Source organism: Camelina sativa, chromosome 14 (assembly GCF_030686135.1).
Source record: "Camelina sativa cultivar CO46 ecotype springtype chromosome 14, ASM3068613v1".
Lineage (NCBI taxonomy): Eukaryota > Viridiplantae > Streptophyta > Magnoliopsida > Brassicales > Brassicaceae > Camelina > Camelina sativa.
In genome coordinates this window covers 6,834,863-6,850,831 of record NC_141893.1, presented here as the reverse complement: position 1 = coordinate 6,850,831, position 15,969 = coordinate 6,834,863, and the positions used below count along the sequence as shown (strand labels likewise).

General features: G+C 40.8%; 1 non-coding gene and 1 pseudogene across 1 annotated transcript; one reads left to right on the top strand and one right to left on the bottom strand.

The window, feature by feature from the left end:
• Positions 1-3,198: 3,198 nt before the first annotated feature.
• LOC147927907 (UPF0725 protein At3g44770 pseudogene) lies at positions 3,199-3,991 on the bottom strand (annotated as a pseudogene).
• An 8,789-nt stretch (positions 3,992-12,780) lies between these two features.
• On the top strand, positions 12,781-15,927 carry LOC104743333 (sister chromatid cohesion protein PDS5 homolog E). The gene is made up of 7 exons (XR_015580905.1): positions 12,781-12,983; positions 13,338-13,541; positions 13,659-13,840; positions 13,950-14,077; positions 14,160-14,405; positions 14,555-14,791; positions 14,904-15,927. It is a non-coding gene; the product is annotated as a sister chromatid cohesion protein PDS5 homolog E (transcript).
• The last annotated feature ends 42 nt before the right edge of the window (positions 15,928-15,969 follow it).

Sequence of the window (15,969 nt, the reverse complement as noted above, 5' to 3'; positions counted from 1 at the left end):
ATCAAACAAGTACGAGTGAGAAACTATGAAGCTACCGGGAAACATATTCCACTCAGTTGCACAAAACACATCGAGATCGTCAAACGAAATCTCGTCCCGCTTGACAAAGAAAAAATAACGTTGCCAACGACGAATCTTTTTCTCAGCCCCGACGATTATCTAATGACCCGATCTAGCACTGGTGTAGAAGTATCCCGGACTACCTCTAACTTTTGTGAACTTGGTGGCCTCTTCCAGAAAATGCACATCAACCTCTATACCACAGTTGGTACCAAGTATCGCCAAACCGACCGCATTACGGATACCTCCCACAGAAAGCTGAGAAATGGCGATCCTACGCCTCGAACAATAGCGTATCAAAAACTCCGGCAATGGGAACCAAAGACCGCATTCAGTAAAGTAATGCTCAAAAAGCGCAATGAAACCTGTCGGAGGCGTCCAAGGACGTTCGTGAGACTCAGGAACCCGGAAAACCAATCCCTCGGGCATCTTACACCACCGCGCCATCTCGGCAATGCTATCCGATGTGCACAACGAAGGACCGTGATCGGCCGGACCGATTGAAATATCGGCACCAATCGACGCAGCACTGAGACCCAAAACAGCCGAACGTGGACCAGTATCCTCGGCCGGAACAACATCCATAGGACTCCCACCAGAAGCACTGTCGCTGTCCCCGCTGAAATCGAGAATATCAGCGAAACTGTACTCGTTGGCCAGACTGTCGAGATCTCCACACTCTGCTCCAATGTCGATACAACCGTCATCGAAAACATCTTTATAAACCCCGTATTCTTGGGAGAAAGCGCGTCGGATTCCCGCAAGAGTCTTACCACGCGCGTGCATTGGCAATCGGCAGCTCGTCGGAAGACGGCCATCTTTCCTGTGAGACACGCCGACCTCGCGACCTCGCATCATAAGATCGGGATCGCCGTCATCATAGTCAGCATCGTTCGCACAACAACCGTTATTGAAACCATCAAATCGACCTACGGGGGCCTCTACGCCAACCTCGGCTCTGCCCAAACGGAACCTTCTCTGCCGACCACCAAGTCTCGGGTCGTCAGATCGACCCCCACTGCTCGCGCCGAGCTCAAAACCAACCGGCCGATCTCCTTCCTCGTCATTGGAACAAATCGAAAACGCGCCGACCTCACTAGATTTGCGACCGACGGATCCCATCGCCCACTCATGCGATCTGTCGAGCTCACCCTCGACCAGCCGACCTCGGAGATCTCCACCATCGGGAGGATCTATGTCGACATTGCCCAACCTCGCCTCACGGTTGCCGACCTCGCAGCCGGCATAATCGAGAGACGGCGCCGAGCTTCGTACTGCGGAACTAAGGGGAGGCGCCGAGCTCCGTTTGGCAGAATTATCTTCGCAGCCGACCTCGCGCTCGGCGGAATCGAGAGGTGGCGCCGAGCTCCGTTTAGCGGAGTCATCTTCGCGGCCGACCTCGCAGCCGGCGGAATCAAGAGCCGGCGCCGAGCTTTGTATGGTGGAGTCAAGAGGCGGCGCCGAGCTCCATTTGGCGGAGTCACCCTCGACGGATGAGTGCTCCGACGAGAAACGGCCGACCTCACAAGGCCGAGCTGAACGATCCACGGTGGCGGTCAAGTTCCGTTTAGCGAAATCATCTTCACGGCCGACCTCACAGCCGGCGGAACGAGTGCCGGCGCCGAGCTTTGTATGACGGAGTCGAGAGGCGGCGCCGAGCTCCATTTGGCGGAGTCACCCTCGACGGATGCGTGCTTCGACGAGGAACGGCCAATCTCACAAGGCCGAGCTGAACGACCCACGGTGGCGGCCGACCACTGCTGATCCAAATAATCCGACGGTATTGAGCCAACCATCGGCGATCTCACGATGGGAAGCTCGGCGGCGGATGCTAGGTTTCCAAGGGTATATGACGAAGCAAAGGAGAGAAAAATAGAGAGAGAAAGAAGTAAAAGCATAAAAATAAAAGCATAGAGAGAGAAAGTTACCTTTTATGGAGAGAAGGAAGTGAAGAAAAAAGAGGAGATGGGAAGACATAAATAAGTAAATAAAACGGAAATTTTACTGCCATAATCCATCACCTCGATCCGCGACACGCCCCGTTTCCGGAAATCCATCGAATACCGCGCTCAAAGGAAGGACCGTCGGATATTCACGGCGTCTCTCGAAAGACGAGCCTGGCATTTACAAAAAGAGCTACTACAGCAATTTCTTCCCTAAAGGCAAACCGAGACAATCTGTGCCGAGCAGGCATATTACGAACGATTTAAGTATGCCCGCCGATCTCAGAAAGACTGCCACTCTCCGGACTAAGGGGGGGACTATTGTTGGATATGGGCTACGCCCAATATGCCACTCGGCCCAACGACACTCATTAGTTGCATTCTCGGCCCAGCGAGATTGGAAGCAAGTCATTAATTCCCGCAGAAGGGCAATCCCGGGAATTCGTGGAGGAAACCCTAAACTCTCCTAGGTCAACAGTCTCCTATAAAAGGAGAGGGCATTTATTGGGATGATCATCCTGACCCGCGGACAATACCCCCAGAGCAATACTTTGCATCGAAAACTGCTATTATCTTTCGTATAACTCGTCTTGTTTTCAGTTCGTCATTTTAAGCTTACTAGTTCGTCTGTGGACTAACAAGCTCTAATACGATTTGTTTAAGTGACGATCTCACGCTTTTCCCGATTAATAAAGAACTTAGCTCGCTCTTTCCCACTAAATCTTATTTGTTTAAATTGTGTAATCCCCGGTACAAACAGGATACACGAGTTTAAGTGAAAAGACTTTTATTAACCTTGACAACAAGACATGAGCATCCAACAACCTTCCTGGCATTTCACTCAGAATCAATCTTGCAGAGCTGCAAAAACAACATCAAAAAGATTCAATTCGTTGTCGAAAAACCAAACATTCATTTGGAGCACAACAGAGCTTTAGCATATTGATGAAAAAAGCCTTTCAAATACAGTACCTCTAATGAATCACTTAAACTACTTGTTCTTCTAATATCTTTTCATCTGCCTGAAAAATTGAAAAAGTTATGAGAAGCTTGATACGCACTGTTGGCAGTTGCAAATTTCAAGATTATATCACACAACTATCAATCAAACCAAGAGCTTAAAACATAAAGAATACCTCATTTTCTTTGGCCTTAACATCACTGTGCCCTTGAGTAATGGCAGATTCGCTTTGACACGATAGAACACAAAATACAAAGATCATAGATAGAGTTGAGGTGGATTGGAAACCATACGATAAGCTAGACGAACCATTGTAACAGAGTGCAACACCGGGCTTTACGACCAACTTTGATCCTCTCTTGAAGGAACTTGTCGAGAGAAGCAATCTCAGGTTTTTTTGCGGCAACCGACTTCGAGGAACATATGTCCTTCAACCCCATCAATAGTTCTCCTTACTACAGTTATGTAGTCGCAACTGTTGGCCCTGAAGCTGATGTGGAAGATAGCATTCATAGACTTGAGCTTCTGAGACGTGTCAGCATGAGTTTCTAGGGTTTCCACAAGTACCTTCTTCATCTCAATGTTCTTTGGCAGAAAAGAATGAGATCCAGCATAAAGTGAAAACTCGGCATACAGAAGAAGCCAATCAATTTTATCAATGTCCGTTTTCGGAACCTCGTAGAATCTCATAGCATCATCACCAAAAGCTGGTGGTTCCGACGAAAAAGCAGGCATAGGTCCTCGGTAAAACTTATCTAGCACAAAACCATGGAAGTAGTTTAATTCAGTATCTCTTTCCACTGTTGTGGGTTTGATTCGGCAGCGTTCCATGAAGAGCTTAAATTTCGGGAATGAGAGGTCTTCTGACCATAGTTTGCAAAGTGAGAGAATGATCAGCAGCATCAACATCTTTAACGTTGACAGTAATATAGAAAGTCACAGCCAAGGGATATTCGGTATTCAATTTAGGTATGCGTATGAACTCCAAGTTCCTATTATTCTCAAAGTTGAGATTTGTTTGGAACATGGTCAAGTTTTGTTATTCTATAGGCTCTGCTCTTCCGAAGGCCAAATTTGCTTTAGATTTTTATTTTTGGCTCACTTATCATAAAATAAAGAAACAATGACTATACTAGTTCGTAAATCGTGGTTTATTAGTTCATTATTTTTACTTACAAAACTAGTACTAATTAGTTGGTAAAAGTCGTTTAACAATTTGGTTATGTGTTTAATCGCGGGGATGCCATTTATATTTTTTTTAAATGGATTTATTCATAAAATAAATAAGAAATTGAAATCATGAAATCCTATGTAATCGTGAAACCCTAAGGAGTGTTGAATTGTGTTGGTTGTTATCTCTACTTGCGAAGCGACTGCGGAGGCGATATCACCGAGGATTCGTACGGTGATCTCGGTGGGTTGGATCTCGGGCGGAGATTTCAATGGGTGGGGATTCCGACGGAGATTTCTCAGTGGTTTGGAATTGGGGCGGAGATTTCAATGGGTGGTGATTCCTATCCCGGTCTAGGAGGATTCCATTGGAGTATGCGAAACGAGTTCTGGATATTGAGGCTTTTGAGAGATTTCCTTGCGGTCGTGTTGGATTTAAGGAGTTGATTGAGTCAATTAAAGTTGTGTCATTTGATAACGATACATATGCTATACATGGATGTGTACATGTCCTAATGGTTTGGGGTATGGAAAGTTTGGTTAAATTTGGGAAAAAGTATGGTAGGAAAAGAAAAATTGATGATAATGATGTCGAAGACGTTTTACCGCTTCTTTCATGGGGTGGAGGCCGCCAAGGATTACAGTTGAGGCCACATTAGCTGCAGAGAATAAATTGAGTAAAAAGGTAATGTTAAATATGTAGGATTAACTGATATTTTGATATGAAATTTGATATGTTATCCAAACCCTATTAATGCACATATTTTTATCTGCTTGTTTGAACGTGTAGGTGGACGTTAAGAATTTGGTTTTCAGACGTGAAGAGAATATATATCCAATGTGGCCAAGGGAAAATGCAGTATTCAGAGAAGGAGTTGGTGGAAATAAGCTATTGGATAATATGCTACATGATCTTTTCCTCGGATGTGTAGATGAAAAAGAGTGGTCCGGTGATGCAGAGGAGGGTGTCTTTGATAAGAAAGTGTCCAAGAGGCAGGTGGCATCTGCTAGCGCAGATGATTATGTGGACCCACCTCCTATGAAAAAGTGTAAGACGACAACTAGCTCCTATACGCACAGGAGGTCAAAAGGTCCGGTGAAGCTGAAAGAATTTAATGATGAGAACGGCGATGATGGTGATGTGAATGGTGGGGAGAAAGGGGCACTAGAAAGCGTTCTAAAGCTGTTGGGTAAGCTTGATTGGAAAATGGATGAAATGAAAGAAGACTTGGAAGGGAAGTTGAAAAGTATTGGTGAGCAAGTTAAAGAGATAGAAAAAGGTGCCAGTCATTGAGAATGATGTGGTTGAGTTGAAGAGAGGCAATGACATCTTACTCGATAAGGCTGCTTTGGAAGAGAAGTTAGTTGAAGAAGAAGGGCATGTTGCCAACGATGAAGTATCAGAGACATGAGAGGCTGGTGGTACTGTCGAGAAAGATGAGGTATGCTTTCTTTGATCTAACTTTTAAAAAACAATTACATTGTCAAATTATTTACAAAGAGAATTGGTTTGTCTGTGCAGAATATTGCATAGTTGGTGGGCATTGAGTTTATTTGGAGCTTTATTTTCTTTCTTTGCCCTGTATCTTCTTTCCCAATTTTTCGTTTATGTCTTTTAAGTGAATAACTTGTGTTCCCAAACTGTTGACCTCGAGACATTTCAGTATTTAAAATCATGTTTCAGTTTTTAAAATCATGTTTCCATGTCCTGTGTTGCTATTAATGTCTATCGTTTTAGTCATGGCTATTACAGATGAAGCAAACATCCTAGGATGATTTCCCCATTTCATGTGCCTTCAGAAATCCTGGAAAGAAGTCCAGGTTGGCTTTGAAGAATGTTAGCAATATTAGAAGGGCATCACTTGGTGAGCATAAACTCTCAACACCTATTACAAAACAACCAGATGTTGCTTGCCGTGAGGAGAAAAGGAAGGAATTTACATCACCTAAATACAAAGGAAGGACATCGTTGAGTAAAGGTGTTACTAAATGTGAGCGAAAAAAAACTGATGACGTCGCTTTGACACAGCAAAAGGCTCCTTTATCGTCCGATTTAGGTTTTTCAGACCCTATTGAGAATGCGGCTAGGAAAATTTTTGAATTGGCTATAGATAAGTTGTATTTGTTGTGTAAGAATGATAAGTTGTGTTAAATTTTGAATTGACCCTGTCCTCAACACAACTTGACCCTTACATTGAGAGTTCAGTGGTTAAGCGCATTCTTAAGGGGAAGGTTCTTTCACCAGCGCGTTATGATCCTTTTGAGAAAGTGTCTGCAGGGAAAGTTGACAAGTTAATGGGGTTCATAGACGATCAGCTGTAAGTCTTCTTGTTGACATAATGTTCCATTTATCAGTGCATATGTAATTATTGAAGGTCTAATGTTATGTTATGTTAATTTTGTATTTGGTAGAGAAAATGAGACGTACATACGCGACTCATCAGCTAATTTTTACTTAAGGATAATGACCCCAGAGGAATTGTGGCCTACGAAAGATCCGACATACGGGTGGTTGAAGAATGCGGTATGTATACAATTATTTTCCATTTAATGACATCAACTATTATGGAAATAACCAAATACTAATGTGTTCTGTTACACTTGTTAGCACTTGTGTCTGGTGATGCATATGCTTCGGAAAAGATCAATGCAGGCCGTCTCCCCTTTCTTAACCGATAGAATTGCCTTCTTAGATCCATGGTTTGTCAATCAATGGGTGCAAGACTACAAGAAGTTTGACACTTAGAAGAATTGGTTGTTCACTGATCTCTACATTAGAGTATACAATGGTGTCCACCCTAACTACGGTATGACGAATAAGAAGTGGGTTGATGATGTTGATGTTCTTTACTTTGCACACAACATCAATAATGACTATTGGGTAGCTATTGAAGTGGACTTAGTGGGTCGAAGAGTTAAAGTGTTTGACAGCATTTGCAGTTTGTACTCTGATTATGAGGTTATGAAGTCTTGCAAGCCATATATCCGTATGATTCCAGCGTTGATGCATGCTGTTGCCCCTCTAGAGAAGAAAAAGAAGATGAGTACGCGAGCTTTCATGTTTTACAGGTGTAAAACGTGTCCTCAAAACTTTCAGCAAAGGGATTGTGGTATTTATGCTGTTAAATAATTGGCATTTCATATGAAGGTCTTTCTGATGCTACAATGCCTGCCATTCGATTAAAACTTGCAGCTGAGATATTTTATGAGGTTCCCGACACTGATTGCTTCATTCAAATTTCTGACCCAAATCCTTGTGGTTCCGAGACAGGTGGTGTTGAGTTTATATCACAGCAAGGTCATGTTGTATAAGCAGCAACTCCTTCTTTTGAACGCTTAACCTAACCAATATTTTTTGAACTTATCCTATGATACCTATATTATTTTTTGTGAAGAAAACAAAGTTGCATGTTCTTCGTGGCAACGTATAGAACATGCAACTTTGTTCTGTACGGAGCTCATACACGAGCGTTTTATTTTGTCTACATTGGTATATGTAATATTGTTGTAAACATTAGCGGTTTAAGCTTGATGGTTAGTTAATATCTCTAAGGTTTATGGTATTTTTGTGGACACTTATAAAAGCTTTCAACATTACACACTCTAGAACCGTACTAAAAACACATTCATTATACCCACACATACCTACTACACTTATTACACGTATTATACATATTACTGATATTACACATATTACTGATATTACACATATTACACATTATAAGGACCGTTAAAGCAAAATGAGGTACCTACACTTATACATCCCACATATATCCAAAAACGAGACCTTAATATGAAACATAGTGGCTTTCAACACATTTCCCAAAACTTGGAAGGAGAGGTGAATGCGAAACAATGTTCACATATATTGTGTCCGTTGTGGTGCTCCAACCAACATAGTGGAGCGATTTCAAAATGGTAGTATCCGTCAAAAATATGATATCTAAGAAGCCCCATTTCCCTAATTAGTGTCTCAAGTTGGTCAGCGATCATCACAGCGTCGTGGATGTCTGGCACCTTCCTGAAGAAAGCTTTCGTCAAAAGGATGCCGTCTTCCAATGCTCCACAGCAGATGAGCATCATAGCATATGTGAAGTGACCATAAATGCTTTATGTAGCGGTTTCACCAAGCATATCTAACACCTCTTGTTTAGGGACAACTTGAGTCAATATGCGAAGAGATTCGACATACTTTGCTGTTGGATGTCCCAACTCGAGACATTTCATCAAGAAGGGCCTATACGAGGAAGAAACATTAGCTAGATGGCCACTGAAAAAAAATTCATCCAAATCTACCTCGCACAAGACTTCGTTAGAGTAAACAAGCTATTTGTACGCAGGACCAGCAGCTATAAAAGGATCAAGGTGGCGGAACCCTTGCTTCCCTACACGGCGGATTATATCGGCGACCACAGGGGTTGGAATGTAAGACATGCTGAGCCATCTTTGTATTAGGGTTGTTAAGTTTAGTTCTTGATGCAACATATAACGATTGCTTATATAATGGTGTGATAAATAATATCTCTACCCACTGTAAATAAATTTTACAGTTTCTGGTTGGGAAGCCTGATTAATGTGGGTTAAATATTACATTAAACACACACCCAACTTGGTGATGTGATAGACTTTTACAGGCAGAGTTTAATAGTTTATCATCAATCAAGTCTTACAAAACCAATAAAAAAGTGAGAACCATCGTCAAATATTGCATGTTTGCCGATTGTGGCCGATATGCCCACAGTTTCCATAACAATGGGCTTTTCTGGGCCTTTTCCTCTGCATGGCAATCTCGAATGGGCCTTTCGCTCTACTCAGCTTTGGTATTCCTGATTGAGTCCTCACCAGTGGTGTTTTAACGCTCTTCTCAAGGACATTTTTTGGTAATGGGCAGGTTTCATCCTTCGGCATAACTGATTTCCCATAACCATGTCGTAGATACTCTGTTCGAAAGTATGGATGGCACTTAGAAATTCGTGAAACATTAGCGGTCTCTGCGGCAGTTATGCATGTATACACGGGAGCTTATCAACATCGAACATACGGCAAGAACATTTCTTTTGTGATAGGTTTACCACATGCATGGATGCCCCAATTCTAACATCGTATTGGTTTGGATCGATCTCTTGCACAACTAGCAAACTTGCCCTAGCAACTCGGGCCTAAAAAGCGGACAAAGGTTAGTTCATAGCTGTTTACCACACATGAGCATATAAAATTGCCAAAAAACCGAAAAAAAATTTTACCTGGAGAAGCTCCTCAACTTGAGTTGTTAGAACAATTGTCATAAGCGAAGCCTGTTTCCGTCTTGCAGCAAACCATCTAGTTAACATCATTCGTATATCCTCTAGCAGTCTAACTATTGGATACTGTCTAGCTGCTTTTAAGACATTGTTGAGAGACTCCGCTATGTTGGTGGTGGTGAAGTTATATCAATCACCTGGAAAGTGTACCCGACTCCATTTACTGACATCAGCCCGCACCAAATACGCATGTAGGTATGGGCTCACCTGTTGAATTTGCTGAAACAATTCACTGAATTCTTGGAGCCTATAAGCAGTTGCAGCCTTCTTCACCAAACCGAAAGTCTCAGAGCCTTTAAATCTAACTACAATATTTTTGTGTAGATGGTAAGTACAAATCCCACGACTAGGAAGAGGATACACTTTTCCTATTGCTTTGCTTATTGACTTATGTCTATCCGATATAATGGCAAGCCCTTCATCATCTTGAATAACACGGCTGAGTTGTCTAAAAAACCATTCCCATGACTCATTGTTTCCATATCAACCACATCCAATGCTAGAGGAAATATGTTGTAGGTTCCATCTTGTGTCGTCGCCATTAGTAACATCCCTAGATATTTGCCCTTTAAAAATGTACCATCAACAACTATGACTTTCCTCATGAAAGAAAATCCATCTATGCTTGCCCCAAATGCTATGAAAACAGATTTGAATCTATCTAACTCATCCACTTCTAACCTAGTCAAAGTTCCTGGATTTGCTCTTCTAATCATGTATAAGTACGAAGGTAGTTCTGAATATCCACTTTCATAACTACCCCTAACTAATTCACGAGCACACTTGAGAGTATGATGGCCTTTCCAATAACCCATCTACAAAACAAAATATTGATATTTTATAAGATTCAAAACAAACTGAGTGTAATATAGCAGGCCGTTTTCTGGTTTATGTAAAGTTTCAGACATTTACCTTTATACCATACCGTCGATTAAGGCCAGCTGCAACATGGTTTGACACAACACCAGATCCAATACCCCCAACGAATTCTTTGTAGAGCTCCGCCAAAATATCTGGGGTTGCTTTCCTTGAACGTCCAGACCTTTCGGTTACTGACAAACTGTGTTGCCGTTGATAAATTCAAATATGGAATATTGGAGAATGAGCTATCGTTGAAGCTCTCACCCTCCACTGACAACCACGAACCCAACATTTTACAACATACAAATTAGGCCTTGATTCATGCACATAGAAGTCAAACTTTTCAACCACAGTTAATATCTTCAATCTAACCAACAAATCTTTTCTTGACTCAAATGTTTCCCCAACCGCTATATCAATATCTTTGATATCTAATTCCTCAAACAGACTGCGAAAACTACAACTCCTTTTAGGAAAGGAAAAACCTGTGTCTGCACCAGTTGTTTCCACAATTGCTTCTTCGTCATCCTTTGTTTGCTCAACTCCTATTTCCTTAGGCAAACTATACTCTTCATCCCCAGAACTTGCTCCATCTGGGTCATCGAAACAATCAAACCTCATTTCGTTGTCTTCATCGTCATCTTCCCCTACTTCCTCGTTTTCTGCCACTCGTTTTTCTACAGACGCCTTCACTTCATAGTTATCGTGACGAGTATCCATCTCCACTTGATCGTATTCCCCACTTTTAGAGATCTCTTCATCCCTTGAATCAACGATTTCAACACACAGCCGACTCACTCCTTCTGCCTGACTTTGTCGGATAAGTCCTTGAAACTGTCGCCCATTACAAACAAACACCGGCGGGGTGTCCTCTGGTAAGGATAACAACACACTCTTCTGTGCTAATTTGTACGATAACTTCACCTCACAAACTCTTCTATCTAACCCGAAATTCTCATACACCATTGAGACTAAATCCTCATAAGAATTTCGTCTGCTCAGTCCTATAACTCTACAACCTCTTCTTACATCGACTCTAAATAACCAATGGTTGCTAGAAAATAAGCACTTCCCACATAACAAAGGGATCTCGAGCATTTTTTCAACAAATTTGGGAAGGTTTTTGGAATTGATCGAGAAGGGTTCGATCAAGGAAGGCAACCAAAGATTGTTGTGATTTCACTTTTAATTTGAAGGCATAATTGTCTTTTTCTTTTTTAAGGAACTCCATTTTAACCTACAAAAATATGTTAGAATTCACATATTTCAGTAATACCATCCAATAACTCTATCACCACACGAAACACTAACTCTACAAATCTTATGCTAGTTTAGTAAGCAGTAACTCTATCATAACATAATATAAAAACTCTATTCTCACTAATAACTCTATCTGAAATACTAACTCTATTGTCACTGTTTATTAGTCTACCAAATAACTCAATTATACCTACTAACTCTACCATCACTACAATTTAGTCTATCAACTATCTCTATTTCACCCATAACTCTAATAATCTTTTTCTTACTTACTCTGCCACCAAACAATTTAAATCTACGGCACCGACTTACTCTACTGTATAACTCTAAGGGTTTTACTAACTCTACCATAACTATCTATATCTATATCAAATAACTCTACTTGTTTTTTAACTCTATCATATAACTATATCTCTACCACCATTATACTTTAATCTACCGCATTACTCTAAGAAAATCCATAAATTTTTTTACTAACTCTACCAACCTCATCTTACTCTACTGTAACTACAATGGTAGACTTATGGATTGGCGGGAATTTTTCCTACCAAAAACACCTCCCTTTTAACGCCCTCTTTCCTACGTGGCAGGTAATTACGATGGCATGTTTTGTAATTATTTTGTTCGTAACACATTTTTTGAAGGGTGCCATTTTTTATCAAACCTCTTTACCCCTTTCTAGTAAAAAACAAGGATTTACGACCTACTATGGTAATCCTCCCTAAAATAAAAAAATGTTTAAAAAATTGCTGATATAACTTATGGGAAAAAAGATTAAAAATACCTCATTTGTTTTTTTATTTAGATAAATAATACCTGGTTTTTTTTTCTTTAAAAAATAATGGAGAGGAACGCGCTCGGCGTGCTAAATAATCCGCTCTTACATTAGCATTTCTAAAAATTTGAACCAAAGAAAAAAAAAAAAAACTCCTCCCTATCAATCTTGATATCGTCTAGGTATGTTGTGAAGGCCGGCCAATTCTGAGGCGAAGATATCATCTTCACCAAATTGTTAATATCTCTGTTGATTAATACCTCCCTGTCAATTAAAACTGATTAATATTTCAGTTTTTAAATATTGTAAGTTTTATATCTGGCTACTTGTAGTTTTTATTTTAAATTATAATTTTGCCTTTAGAATAATCAGTTTCTATTTATTGTAAATTAAACAAAATAATAATAAAAAAAAATTCGTAAAGAACTTGTGTTTTGTAAACTTGAACTTGTGTTTCTTTATTTTCCCTTGTGCTCCAAACCTTTGGAATCTTTCTTTCTTTTTCCCTTTCATTCAGGGATTGTTTCTTTGTTTTCTAGGGTTTTGAAATTTCCAGAATGGCTTTTTTTGCCAAAGAGACCAAACTCCTCGAGGCTGCAGACAATCTCGTCAAGCCTCATTCCTCAACTGATGCGACTCTCAATCTTCTCGATGTACGAATCCTTCTAACCCCTCTCTCTCGAGATTCTCTTGTTTTTGTAACGTTTCCTCGATAAATGGGTTTCTTTTGTTGCTTTCGTTCATGAGTTTGGTTGAAATTTCTCTGTTTTTGGGGGGGCTTAGATTATAGGAAACGATTAGAGTTTCTCGTTTCTTAAACATAAGGAAAATTCAATTTCTGCTGTTCTGTTCAATGTTCATTAGTTATTTTGTAGCGTTTACTGAGACATTTTGGGGGTAAAGGTGAAACCTTTTTAGGGTTCTATTGCTGCTTTCAAATCCCTAGGGGAATTTTTTTCTCTGCGATTTATGTTCAACCATCTGATTTTTGATGCCTCTGTGTGTAGGATGTCCAGTCTCTGCTCGGCACTGTCGAGCAAGATGCTCCTAGTTCTGTAGAAAGAGCCCTTTTTTCAACCACGACGGCTTTGGTATCTGCTGATCTCTTAAGAAACCCCGATTCTGATGTTAGGGTTTCTGTTGCCTCTTGCTTGGCTGAAATTATGAGGATTAATGCTCCACTGACCCCTTATCCCGATGTCCAAATGAAGGTTGGTTTACCTTTTAATCCACTAGTTGTGTGTACCTTTTGATTCCAGTAAAACTGGTCTCTTCTTTCCAAATATTCTCTCATGAGGCATTGGCTTTGCTTCTAATTTGACTTGCAGGAGGTTTTTCAGGTGACAGTAGAAGCATTTGATAAACTAGCTGATGCTTCCAGTCGCAGTTACAGGAAAGCTGAGGCTGTTCTTGAGACTTTTGCAAAGGTCAGATCTTCCTTAGTTATGCTGGACTTGGAGTGCGATGATCTTGTCCTAGATATGTTTCGACGGTTCTTGAAAGTCATAAGGTAGGTGTACAAAGCTCAATTAACTCTTAGTTACTTCATATGTAACTGGCTTCAGGGGGTATTCACGTTTGGCATATGTTGATGTTTTTTCTTTTGTGCATCTGTTTAGGCTGGATCATCCTCGACTGGTCCTTCTCTCAATGAAAACGATTATGATCACAGTTATAGATGAAAGTGATGAAATACCCATGGATTTGCTCGAGACTCTCTTAAAACTCTGTCAAAAAGGAAAGCCGGGTAAGTTTTCCCCAGCTGAGGTTAGATTCTCCTATATTTTAAATACACTTGAGGTTTAATTTGTCTGATTGACTTGCCTTAGGATGTCTCACCAGCGGCTTCCACGCTTGTGGAGAAGGTTCTCAGTAGTTGTGCCCGTAAGCTTCAGCCTTGCATCATCGAAGCTTTGAAGTCCACAGGGACCAGCTTGGACATTTATTCTCCAGTAGTTTCATCAATATGCCAAAGCGAATCTGCCATTACTCAAGGGCACAGTGATGTTAATTATTCTCCACTAGTACCAGGTCTCGAAGAAGAAGCCGAAGTAGTGGGAGGAGGCACATCTAAGGTATTTATTATTATTTTTGGCGATCCATTGTAATTTGTATGTATTTGATTGGGTTCTTAGGTGTTAGAAGATTTCTCGTTCCTGTCCAAAAAAAAAAAAAACCTAACAACTTTCTAATTCTTACTCTTCCTGCCTTGTTGTATCATCAGATCACCCGTGTCTACCGTAGGGTAAAGAAAAAGAATGCGCCTTGGGAAACAAATGATGAAGAGCCTGTTATACTTGAAACAGGCAATCCAGGTAGAGTCGACAACCGGAAACCTCTGGTGCAGTTGTTGGACTTCCGGAGTTCATCTGAACAATGGGGCCCTGTTTTGCGCCACTTGTATGAAGAAGAAGAAGAGGAAGAAGATGTGGATTACCTTCGCCAAAGAGACGATAGTCAGGTAGGTAACCCCTGATATTATTATTTATTTATTTATTTTTATTTTTGTTTAACACACACAACCCCCTGCGACATTGTAATATTTGTTTTTTTTTTTTTTTGATTGGGTTTAGGGTTTCGATTTCGATCCTGACGTTCGTATCCCACTTATTGACGGAATCTCACCATTTTATTTTACCGAAGAAGAGCAACCACCTACCGAAATGGTTCTCTACGGCCGGTTGGGAGTTCATTGGTTCAACTTTGAGAATAATAGGAACTTGGAGTTCATACGCATACCTAAATTGAATACCGAATATCCCTTGGCTGTGACTTTCTATATTACTGTCAACGTTAAAGATGTTGATGCTGCTGATCATTCTCTCACTTTGCAAACTATGGTCAGAAGACCTCTCATTCCCGAGTTTAAGCTCTTCATGGAACGCTGCCGAATCAAACCCACAACAGTGGAAAGAGATACTGAATTAAACTACTTCCATGGTTTTGTGCTAGATAAGTTTTACCGAGGACCTATGCCTGCTTTTTCGTCGGAACCACCAGCTTCTGGTGATGATGCTATGAGATTCTACGAGGTTCCGAAAACGGACATTGATAAAATTGATTGGCTTCTTCTGTATGCCGAGTTTTCACTTTATGCTGGATCTCATTCTTTTCTGCCAAAGGACATTGAGATGAAGAAGGTACTTGTGGAAACCCTAGAAACTCATGCTGACACGTCTCAGAAGCTCAAGTCTATGAATGCTATCTTCCACATCAGCTTCAGGGCCAACAGTTGCGACTACATAACTGTAGTAAGGAGAACTATTGATGGGGTTGAAGGACATATGTTCCTCGAAGTCGGTTGCCGCAAAAAAACCTGAGATTGCTTCTCTCGACAAGTTCCTTCAAGAGAGGATCAAAGTTGGTCGTAAAGCCCGGTGGTGCACTCTGTTACAATGGTTCGTCTAGCTTATCGTATGGTTTCCAATCCACCTCAACTCTATATATGATCTTTGTATTTTGTGTTCTATCGTGTCAAACAGCTTGGTTGAAAAAAAACAAAATACTTTTTAACATTTTGTTTGTGTGTGTTTCTTGACGATTTCTATGTAACGAGACGTTGTTGTGTCTAAATTTGTCATTTATCATTTTCCTGCATGTTAGCTACTCTATCAAAACTATGACGTTTGTTCTCTTCTC